Source organism: Lissotriton vulgaris, chromosome 8 (genome assembly GCF_964263255.1).
Source record: "Lissotriton vulgaris chromosome 8, aLisVul1.2, whole genome shotgun sequence".
In the NCBI taxonomy this organism is placed as follows: domain Eukaryota; kingdom Metazoa; phylum Chordata; class Amphibia; order Caudata; family Salamandridae; genus Lissotriton; species Lissotriton vulgaris.
In genome coordinates, this window is record NC_141696.1 from 1,516,125,813 (window position 1) to 1,516,138,378 (window position 12,566).

General features: G+C 44.6%; 1 protein-coding gene across 2 annotated transcripts in view; it reads right to left on the minus strand.

Annotated features, from left to right (window-relative positions):
• CFAP44 (cilia and flagella associated protein 44) overlaps positions 1 to 12,144 on the minus strand; it is a 748,689-nt gene extending 736,545 nt beyond the window's left edge. Inside the window, exon 1 of one of the 2 annotated variants that reach the window (XM_086935641.1) lies at positions 11,823 to 12,144. The gene's annotated coding sequence lies outside the window, so the exon portion shown is untranslated. The remainder of the gene's footprint in view (positions 1 to 11,822) is intronic. The other variant, XM_086935640.1, reaches the window with a different exon arrangement.
• Positions 12,145 to 12,566: the final 422 nt, after the last annotated feature.

Consider the following 12,566-nt stretch of genomic DNA (forward strand, 5'->3'; position numbering starts at 1 on the left):
CTGTTTTATGAATTACCAAAAGGTGCCCAGGGCATCACAGCAACAAAGGACCAACAGCTGATTTTCTTATTGAAATTAAAGAGAGGACTGTGCTGTGTTTGCCAGTAAAACAGACAGCAGAAACCCAGGCGTGACAGGGGTTGCCTTTTGTCAGCTCTCTATAAGGATTACCTTGGCCCTTTGAGGTCACCTATCTACTATGCTCTCTCACTCTTTCTAAGACACAATTATATTTAATAATGTACAATTTGTAAGCTCTACATCTCTCAAACCCTGTACCTCACCCAGCACTTATTTCAGAGTGCTGGGTGAGGTATAGGACTTGTTAGACTCAATCATTGAAGATAAGGTCATGGTCTGATATTCTTCAATCACTGGCCCCCAGCCCAGAGATCTGAGGTTTAGTTGAAGGCTCACAAGCCATTTCTGAAAACTTTGTAATTTAGTTTTGCCATAATTTGTGGGTTCATTTGATTTAACCCCTTGCATGCTGCTGCGATTCCGCGCCTGTGCGGCAAAATCGTGAGTGGGCGGATTTATGACGGCCCCCAGCCGTCATCAGCACACGAGCGCCGTAGTGCATGACGGATGGGGGCCATCATCAGCATGCAAGGGGTTATTAGTCTCTCTCCCTGGACTTCTGAAATCTGCACCATGGTTTTCTCATTGTGAGGTAAAGTTTATGACTTATAATCGCAGGTTTCTGCTGGGCATGTGCTGAACAGCCACTCATGTTCTAGGCCTCTGTTCCAGTAAACCTTATGGATGGTGCAAAACATTTTTTGATTGTTTTCAACATTTTATTGGTTTTTATTACATTTTTCAAAAGTACACAATCCAATACAAACAGAACAGTTGTAAAGAGGAACTAAAGCAGACAGCAGGCGTGGTTTCCTAAAGAAACGTACAGAAAGTATTACATATTTTAAACACCCAGGGCAACATGTAATGTAATGTCACAAGATGGCGGAAATACCCGGCCCACGTGTCCACCGGCCAATCACTCCATCCTTTGCCCTCAGACGCTACCACCTGCCAGAAAATCCTGGTGGGGTAGGGCAGTCTGCTCCCCTCCAAGAAAAACCATTTCCTCATCCCCCTACACATAAGTTCATACAGTCCCGCCCCATTCCCTCCTCCCCCCAACTATGCTCTCTCCAACTGCTGAGGAGTAAGTGTACCCGGTATGTCCGCCACACGTGTGTGCTCGTAGAATCCTGAGTTTGGTCCAGAGACATCATGCCTGCTAAGTCCAGTAATTACACTGCTGCACTCTAGTGAACTCATTGGCATAAAGGTAAGCAGCACAGACCACATACTTGCTGTTTTACTGTATGTAAAATGCTGCTTTATTGAAAACAGGTGCACAACGAGACAGAGCATCCACAATGTTATTGTCCCTCCCAGATATATGTCTGGCCCGGAAAAAGACATCCTGTCTCATGCAACCCATGACAAAAAGTCTCAACAATTTGCGCACCTATTCCTCCCGCGCAGACTGTCTATTGACCACATGAACCACCGTCATATTGTCAGCCAGTTTCCAACCCCCGATGGCCACCGCCACTACCAGGGGAAAAACCTCCAGAATAGCTATGCTCCTGCCTCCCTGATTCAATTCCCATATCCATTTCTCCGCACACCACCTGCCCCGCCAGTACAAACTGAAACCTAGCCCACCTGCTGTATCAAGGTATATCTGTACATCCCAATACCAATCCTGTGGTGTTACCATCAGATGCCATTGAATTCCTCCAAAAACCGGTGCCACATGCCTGGGTCCGATTTCGCACCTGCCGTCAATGTGATGTGGCAGTGACAGCCCTGCTAGCCATAAGCCTAGACGCCTGCAAAATGTCCTTCCAGTCCTCACTACTCTTTATGTGAAGTTTAGATGGCCGAGCCGAACTTGGATCTCCTTGACAGTCAACTTTTGCTTTTATAGCATAGCGTCTAACAGCAGCTGCATATCAACTTTCTTTTCCACTGGGAAAAGCCCCTCATGGCTACCAAATCTAGCTCATTGCCCAGGAACGAAAGCACTGTGCTGGGCCCCACCGCATTTCCAGATGCTAAAGGAAACCTTATGTCACCCATGAGCTCTTTAAAACTTACCAACGGTTGTTGACAGTACACAGGGCTGGTTTTACCCACAAAAAAAGAAATCATCCAGGTAGTGTGTCACAGAGGTGCACCCTGTCTGCCACGTGAACACCCACTGCAAGAAAGTACTGATTTGCTCACAAAGCGCACATGTGATGGAGCACGCCACGGGAAGTGCCTTGTCTAAATACCTAGACCCTTCAAACTTTATCCCTAGCAAGTGTAAGTGTACTGGCAAAGCCGTAAAGCCGACTACATGTCACATTTAGCCATCATGGCCCCAGGACTGACACGTTCCATTACTGCCACAGCCACATCCATGGAGGAGTATGATACTGACGCCACCTCTTCCGCTATGTAATCATTGACTGAGCCCCCTACCAGCCATGACATGCATCTTCTCGTTTGTGATGGAGGGCCAACCAGTAGTCCAAGCGGTCCACCTTAATTAGAGTATGAGCCTTTGTCCATGTTCACCTGTGCCCCATGTCCCTCTTGGTTCCCAGTTGCCTGATTACCCGCTGGCGTGCCCTTGGTATTTATTTCACTGCCCTGTCTGTTGCCCCTGACCACCACCTCCTGCTCCATAGCACTGCACCAGTGTATGTCTTCCTCCACACTTGGAGCATTCATGCCAGACTGTACAGTACTCTCTGGTACAAACACCCTTGTTGAAGTCCCAGCATGTCTCAAGCGCACCCCGTTTTAGCTTTGCCCCTGCTCAGGTGGAGCACTTCTGAAAGAGCCGAGATACCAGAGGTTGGCAACTTTTAGTAAAGATAGTTTAACCAAATTTTTCCAAGACCATTGTCTGGTGCCACAGATCATTGTCAATCTCCCCCCACTTGGCCTCCGAGTCCCACGATAAACACGCATGAAACTCCTCATCATATTGAGCCCATGACTGGACCCATACGTGATCTGAGCACTCCTTATCACATCCATCTAAATATAGAGACACACCATTCTGTATATTTTTAACAATGGATGATCACAAAAATTAAGAATGCTGCTGTCCACTTTTCTATGGTTACAGGCACCTCCGGCCACTTGGACAGCTCATATTACTCTTTTTTGGAACCCTTCTTCACCCGCAGCTCCCTGTGGAGCAGCTTCAACATCTCTACAGATCTCTGTTTTTAATGCAATGTGCTATCTCATCACGATAGACCCAACTCTGTTAAAATGTGAGTGAAAATTACTTATTGACATAACTACCTACTGTCTAGTCTCTACTATTGTTATATGTTATATATATGTGTGAGGGGGTACTTAGGCCTAAGACCCACCGGGATGTGCATATTAAAATGCAAAGTCCATAAACTCATGAAAAAGGACAAAGCATAACCGCATAGAAAATCTAGGTATGTCGCATGTAATTCCTTTACCTGCATGCCCATTAAATTGTAAAATGCATAACATGTGAAATAGACCTACTTTAGTATATGGTTACATTATTAGATACATTGTATAGTAACAACGGTTGCTGAATTTCCAGAAATACTCATCATTATGAAATTGGATGAAGTGTCTTATTATGCTGTACATAACAAACTGTCTTGTATGTGTTTATTATATATTACTAAATGTATTATATCTGTTGACTGTTTATAACTGTTTTTTTATATATTGCACGCAAATTGTTGTTTGTGTTGATTTATTGTATATAATCAAATTTATTGTGTGTGTCCAGTGTCCATAATTGTTTAACTCTCACCCGCATTGTTTTTACATTTTAGTGCAATACACGGCCACCTGAGGAAGGCTAACTGGCCGAAACGCGCGTTGTGAACTACCTTGCCGTATTGCCTACATCATCTGTCTTGTCTTATGCCTAATGTCTGTTTGTAAATGTTTTTAAATTTATATGTCTATGAACTGTAAACCAGTCATATGATAAATGAATATATAAAATGAAAAAACATATATACATAAATAACAAAATTGTCATAAAAAGATAAAATACCTATACCAATTTTTGAAGAAATAAAGTAAATAATTTATTTCAATTGCTCTTTTGGATGGTGAGTTTACTTACTATTGGATGCTACTACCATAACACTTAATGTTGGTTGTTTCACACAGTGTTTCATAGTTTCTGTACCTTTACTTGACTATAGACCGTTCCCAAATTGATTAGTTTCCCTATGTATAGCAAGTGTATTACTATTAGTATATAGGGGTCCCCTTTTTCCCAAAGTGCAATAAGCTTTTTCGCCACTGTGGGAAGCCGTGGTGGCCATAATATGCCCTCCTAGCCATTCCACAGCCCATTCTGGGCCCGTATGGCTGCCCTCACTGGGTTGCTGCACTGACGAGGCCACCCTAAACCTTATAATAGCAGTGTCATCACTGTCCTGCGACAGCATCTGGCTGGCCACACTAGGCCCTGGCATCTCTTCCTCTCAGTGCCACTGAGCTGCATAAAGCTCTCCTGAGTCTGCACTCCCACTGCCGCAATGAGCCTACAAAGCAAAGGGTAGGACTGGGGGGCCGGGGTTAATATCTCAACCTGCCTCTTCCTTGCCCTGACCTAGGACCCAGAGCCAATGCCCTCTACTCCCCTGAGCACTTGGCGCTACTACCTCTCGCCCCCCCCCCCCCCCCGGAGTACAAGTTGATCGGTGCCCAGACCTTCCATCACAGGCCATTTCCTACATCCCCCAGATTTTTGCTTCTCTAACCTACCACGGATTTTCCTCTACCTCCGGGCTTCCCTCCTCCCCACTCCATTCCAGAATGGCCGCCACCAAACCAATGGCCACTTTCTTTGACCCTGCTCTGCACCGCTCCCCAACCTCCCCCTCCGTCCCGGCTGTGCTCGGTTTCCCCCGATGCCACCACCCTCCCTCCTCTAACCAGCTTGCTTGCATCTCCCATGGGGCCCCATCTACCCACTCCCTGCAGCCAATAACCCAGATGGCCCATGATCTGTTGACCTACCCATGGCTCCAGCTTTCTCCTCACCACTCTCACCCTACACCTCCTGCAACCCTACGTCTGCCGCCATGCCCCTGACTTCCCCCAATAAAAGTTGCCTTTCCCCACCCAATTCAATTTCTGAAAGCCTCCTAAATCTGGCTACATCCTTATGTGGAAACCCCCCAACTACCTCTGCCCCCCCAAAACCCTCCCATGTCTAAAGCTGTAGCCTTGGACCGGGTGCTCAATGGCCTGCATTCCTGCAAAGTCTTATCTGACTCTGGCCACCACATTGCTTTGAGCCACTTTCTTGTCTGCTCCGCACTCACCCAGCGATCCCTCCTGCTTCTCATGTTCAAGGGAGGAGGGTGGCTCCATTGCCACCGCCTCCATCTGCTCATTGGTGCTGCCCGCTGGAAACTACAAATTCCAGCTCTGGCTTATGCGTGGTGCTCTATGCACGGCGCGTGCCATGCGCAGCACCTGGGGCCACTATGCTCCCTTGCGAACAGCGCTGACTGCTCACCTTCATTTGCGGCTTGTTGGAGCACTGTGGCCTCCCATCCCTCAGCTGCATGTCTCGCTGTAAGCACTGCCACACGTGCATCTGTATTACTAAGGCCATGCATTCTGCCTCAGCAAGCATGTGCATGGCTTCCTACACCCTCGCGTCAGCCATCATTTTACAAATAACCTAGTGTCGTTACTAACTATCTAAAAATGTCTCCACTACTGCGCACTGGCTACAGTGTCACTCTGCCCAAAATTGTGTCTGGTGCAAGTAAAATGGCTGGCTAAATAACCTCCAGCCAGCCCAATCCAACAAACCCAAAACAAGGCCAAAGACAGCCTGGGCTGTCCCAAATGCCAAACACTCTGTGGGGCACACCTCTCTAGGTCGGCTGCCCTGCAAAGCCCACTATGGGTATATCAATATAAGTGGTCCAGGGCCATCCAGCATGGGCTAGAGCTAGAGAACCCTCCACTAAGGGATTGCACCAGGGGCTGCCACTTGCTTTCGAAGGCCAGGTGAAACGCCTGGATATTGCAGGTCAAGCATTCCAAGGCAAGGATGTTCCACAATCTCTGGTCCCACTGCATCCATGACGGTCAATCTGGTTTCTACCAATTATGGGCTATGGTGAGCCGTGCCACACCAAGGCACTGATACTACATATGCCATTAATTTCTGGGCATCCGCTGTAGGTTATGGGGTTTAAGGCCCAGGAGTAGCCACTCAGGTGTCGCTGAACCTGGGAATGGAAGAACCTCCTGGAGCAACCTGGACACCTTTTGCCAGAATGGCTTGATTACTGGGCATCCCCATCAAATGTGTAGAGCATTGCCTACTCCACCATATCCACTCCAGCACCAAGGCCACTGGTGCAGTCTATGGGGCGTGTAGTGCCAACGATACCTTATCTGATAGTGTATCTCTCTCCCCAGGGATGAGACAGACGAGAGGTGAATATCTTTGTGTAGCTTGTCCCACTTTTTCGGTGACACATCCAATACATTTTTTACTTTATTCTTGCATTTAATGAAACCAGTGGAGCTCTTTCAAGACAGGTTTTATATGGTTACACTACCACTGAAGGTATGTGTACAAAACTTCCTAGGCAATCAGAGTGGCAGACTACAGATGATTGGACCAAGTAAGACCAGGAGTAGGCAAACAATCAAAGGAAAACATTAATAAAAATTAATCATGATTTTAATTAACATATTAAAAATCATATAAAGAACAGAATGTTCAAGTTATATGACAAACAATTACATAAAATGACACAATATACACTCTTATAGATAAAAAGACACCAACATAAATCTAACAGTGTCTACAATAAAAAATGCTGAAAATTACTCGACGCGCGTTTCGGCGAAAACGCCTTCTTCATGTCAGGAATTTACAAATTGCATCTACCTATGTTCCAAAAGTGGGGAATGGTGGAAAGACAATTGTAAAGCCTTGTCGGGTAAATATTTGGTACCCGTGTATTTCCAAATAGATTCCTTTCGTTATCATGTAAATAGGTTCAGGTCATAGTGGGTTTAGTTCCTTCCTAAGATGGCCGCCACGATAGCCACTGAAGCCATTCAGAGTTTAGTACGTGAGGGCTAGTTGATGTGCGCCTCGCGCAGCGTTCAAACTGCGCACTTCAACTGTTCGGGTTCCTGAGGAAACAGCTAGAGTCAGACACTCCGTGTCAAGTATTCGTGACAGGAGTTCATAGAGTAGTTTAGTTATATTCTCGAGTCCGCTAACCTAGTAACTTGCCTAGAGAGAGTAACATATGCCAAATGTTACTTTTGAGTGGATTCCTGGAAGTTCGTGAAGTAACGTTCTTCCGTCTGCTGCAGTGACTGAGACTTCGTTCTTCTCCTTCCGTCATCGTTGTGGGATCCAGTTCACCCTGCTGAAGCTCGGCAGGGGTTTCCTTCACGGAAGGTTCAACAGACTCCATTGACCTCTTGCGGAGCCAGCGAGAGGAACAGTAAGCCAGCGACTGCTTCCCCTTTCTTCCCCCATTGTCGGCGAACTATGTGTTGAACAGCTATTCCCTTCTTGCGTTAAACCTGTTCTTTCCTTCCCCCCTTTGCCTCCCTTGTTCCTTTTTGCGCGCTTCGTTTCATTCTGCATTGGAATCCTTGGAGCCGCATGTTCACTGCAAGACATTAACAGATATAAACAGAACCCCAGTTGGGGCGAATACAGAGAGCTTACAGGTAAAGAAGGAGTGAGAGAGTATTAGTTCCTGGGTCGTAGATTTTCAGTAAGGATCATCCAGTAATGTTAGTCTTTGTCCTGCAGGCATGAAGCTCCCTGAATGTACCTACACATCTTAATGAAGAGTAGCAATACCTTTGGGAACAACTGGTAGGATAAGATTCAATATTTACATAGAGTGAGAATTTTGGTAGGTGGAAGTTGTTGTTTATTCCTTCCCCCCTTGTTCTGTGCATTAGGCATCTACAGTAACCGAAGTCCAGGTCAAGAGTGATCTACCCAATCGGTGAAGGTGCCAGAAGCTCTCAAGGTGTCTCTTCTCTGTCCACTTCCCCTTTCCCTGTCACTAGTGCGTTCGCCCATGTGGCGGAGCCACTGGTGGAAGGGTGATCGGGTACAGCATCACTGCCTCTGCGAAGATTGGAGCCTTCTGACACTTCAGGAGCCGCAAGTTACAATTAGACAAAAAGCAATCGAAGGATGTTGTCTTCAAATGGATGACACAGTAACAGTATACCTGTGTAGTTAGGAAATGATTCCTGTGCTTGAGGTAGCATAAAAAAGGAAGGGCGTATAGACGAATAGTAATCCTTTACTATATCAGCAGGGTATCTTATAAAATGGTTTCAGGTCCCGACATTCAATCATATGGACATGAAGATAAAATGATGGTCAGCGATAGATATCTGTAATGACTGCTGGATAGATTCTAGGTGAACCAGCTGATAATTAGTATGGGTAAGGTTGTGCCAAGGACACGAAGGAACGACTGATAAGGAGAATGCCCCGAGGTTGCGATGGTTTCTGCGGCGGTATCGGGATGTGGCGTGCCGTCGATCGAGTGAGAAATTTCTCACTCGATCGACGGCACGCCACATCCCGATACCGCCGCAGAAACCATCGCAACCTCGGGGCATTCACGTGGAATCTATCCAGCAGTCATTACAGATATCTATCGGTCAGTTCAGAATTATCGACTGTGTTTGCATCCATAAACATCGCTGACCATCATTTTATCTTCAAGTCCATATGATTGAATGTCGGGACCTGAAACCATTTTATAAGATACCCTGCTGATATAGTAAAGGATTACTATTCGTCTATACGCCCCTCCTTTTTTATGCTACCTCAAGCACAGGAATCATTTCCTAACTACACAGGTATACTGTTACTGTGTCATCCATTTGAAGACAACATCCTTCGATTGCTTTTTGTCTAATTGTAACTTGCGGCTCCTGAAGAAGGCGTTTTCGCCGAAACGCGCATCGAGTAATTTTCAGCATTTTTTATTGTAGACACTGTTAGATTTATGTTGGTGTCTTTTTATCTATAAGAGTGTATATTGTGTCATTTTATGTAATTGTTTGTCATATAACTTGAACATTCTGTTCTTTATATGATTTTTAATATGTTAATTAAAATCATGATTAATTTTTATTAATGTTTTCCTTTGATTGTTTGCCTACTCCTGGTCTTACTTGGTCCAATCATCTGTAGTCTGCCACTCTGATTGCCTAGGAAGTTTTGTAAACATACCTTGTTTACCCTGCCCTAGGAGTCTTTAGCTATCACTACCCAGGGGGTCCTTGTTTTTTTACACACTGCACTACCACTGATTCAGACACATTCTGGCCACTAAGATCTACATCCTCTCAGGGCATACCAGTAGACCTAGGACCGGTCTGATGATGCTGCTTTCTTTTGTCAAACACCTTTATTTTCCAAACAAAATACCACTATCAGTCTCTTCATTATCCAAGGCATCCTATGGCCTCAATATCCCACCAAAAATACTGCACTGTTGTCTAGTTTGGACAACAAACCAGTCTTTTATGGTCCATATTAGGTCAGCTTTTATAAGTGAATAAGAAAGGGCTATTGACCTGCTGCTTCTGTTTTAGGAAAATCTTACAATGGGACAAAATGTTATGTTATTAGAACATTGAAGACCCAATGGAAACTGTATGAAGAATAATCATAAGAGAATGTGCTTTAGAGGACTCAAGGAGGGACTATAGACTGGGATTTTGTTTTATTGTTTATTTAGAGAAGTACAACTGACACCCAAAGGTTTCCTGGTACTAGGAGACTAAAAAAGGGAGAGCGGATTCAAGGTCTTGGATGTTCAGACACTAGATCATTTTCAAAGCGCGTCTAAAGGCTGGGTGGTTTTTAACGACCTGATATTTAACGGGATTGAGTCCCAAAAATTGGAACCCAATTAACAAAAAGAGCAGATACCAAATCATGTCTTCTTTACTGGTGGAACAAAGACTAACATGAGATAGGAAGAGTGACGGGAGCAAGATGGTGTATGGGGGTTAAAGAGCGGTTTGATTTCAGACTTTTCATGCTTTGAAGGATCCTGTTGGTGGAACAGAAAGTCTTAAACTATATTGGTTGTTCATTCAGGAGCCAATGTAGGGAGTGATCAAATTTGCAGAGTTTACGAACCACGCGGATGGTTTGGTTTTGAAAGACCTCAAGTTTGGTGAGGAGATAACCTTGAAAGCCATTGAACATTGTCCAATAGTGATAAAATCAAGGCAGATATTGCTGTGATATGTTTGTTCGCTGGTGTGAAGGGTAAGCTTTTTCTGAGTGATCTCAGTACCAGAAAACATGTGCATTATTGTGTGTCGGGAGAGATGTCTCTGAATTGATTGTGACTCCTAAAACATTGGCCTTCTGATAACGATCCCCCGTTGCATTTGGGGGCAAGAGTTAGGTCCAAACAGCAAGAAAAGTGGATACATATTTCATCCCTAACAAAAGTGGATTGATCATGTATTGTGGTGTCCTCCCCAAAGTATAACAAGCCTGTAAATATTTCAAATGTGGCATTATTGCACCATCTCTGGTTAATAAGTTATTTGTACTTAATTACGCTAGAGGCCCTGAATAGTCATTCTTGGAGCACAATCCATATGTGCCCCTTATAGGAGGCTACAAAGCTTCTGTCATCTCCACCCTGTACTGCAAGCCTGCCACAAACCCCTTCCAAGGGGTGCTTTCCTTCCTGGTTCTTATCACTTGGAGTAAGTATCCAGGGCAGAGTAATGGGACAACTTATGGCTGCATCGTGGACCTCTGGAAAGACTTTCACAACAATAATAGAAACGTTCTGTCGCTCATCTTGATGCACATGCAAGTCCCTGTTTAAGACGTGTGGTGCATCTTTGAAGGAAATTTATGATGTTACAACGCATGCAATTACAACACATGCTTTTACAACGTAGTCTTTACGTTGCAACTACCATTACATTGCAGGATTTTACAACGCATGCCATTACAATGCATTTTTTAAAACTACCATTACGACGCATTCCATTATAATGCATACCATTACAACGCATAATACTTTTAGGGCAACAGTAGGGTAAGCATTGGATAGCGTAGGGGTACAAATTACTATTCCCACTCCAGTGAGTGCAACAGTAGGGTAATTGTTGGATAGTGTAAGGATAAAATGTATTAAGTGTTGGATAGTGTAGGGCTAAACATTACTATTCCGACTCCAGTGAGTGCAACAGTAGGGAAAGTGTTAGATAATGTAGGGGTAAAAATTACTATTCCCATCTACCCCAATACCCATACCCACCCTAACATTAAAAAACACTCCATTACTTACCTTATGATGGGTTGTAATGGCATGCGTTGTAATAGCATGCGTTGTAATGGCATGCGTTGTAGTGAAATGCGTTGTAATGACATGCAATGTAATGGCATGTGATGTAAAGGCAGTTGCATTGTAATAGTCGCGTTGTAAAGGTAGGTCGTTGTAATGACTGCGTTGTAATGGACGTTTCCCCCTTAAAAGTGTCCCAGATATTTCGGTGTTTCTTCTGTAGCCCTAGAGTCAGCAACACTGGAGGTGGTGTTACTTCTGCGGGTGCAGAATTAACTATGATTATAGTGAATCCTGAGAAATGGGAAATACTGGGTTGAACCTAAGAATCGCTCTTATACTGTGTCAGCACCCTAGCGCTTGCACACTTCGCAAGGAGTAGCCATGCGCTTTATAAATCGCATGATTATTATTATTATTATTGTTATTAATAATAATCACCTGGAAAATTGCGAAACCTTGAGGTAATCAGTAAATCCGGATCCAATTTCTACGTCAATTCTTCGTTTTGCCACAGACTTTCACCCAGCTGCTGAAATCTCGAGATGAAAGTCAACAGATCCAGGGCGTTCCTGCAGATGATGCAACAGCAGTTATCGGCCACGTCAGAAATAAAAAGGGACCACCGGAAGAGGCTCATAGCAGCACCAACCAGTTGTGTGCTCCATCAACGGCAAAGCTTCTACCTAGAGGCGGTACATTCTCTCCAGGATGGAGGAAGTTGTACATTGCATGCAAGCCTGCAAAGTTAATGTTTCACAATTATGTCTGCTCCACCTCCTGGGTTTATGAATAGGCTGACAGGTGCCAGAAACCTGTCTATTAATACAGTTAAAACACAAATATTGAACTTGGCAGGAGCATTGCAGCAGTCAGCCATCTGCTTATCTCTCTGGTAATTACCCTGACTTCCTTCCTTACCTGAGAAAACCCTCAGCCCCTCACAGAAGAATGTCAGTAAACTGAGCCCAAAGTTAGCCGAAATATCAGGAATGTCTTATCTCAAAGCTGACCAGTCCAGAGGTATATGTAAAATAGGGTATTAAAGGCAAAATTGCATCATTGTTTCAACAAGAGAAAAGCAAGACATGGAGAAAAGCCCAGTGGCTCAATTACTCACCTCCAAGTTTGGCTATGAGTGTCACACTTTCATTTATTGGTACTATGGTACTAATGAGCTGTAAA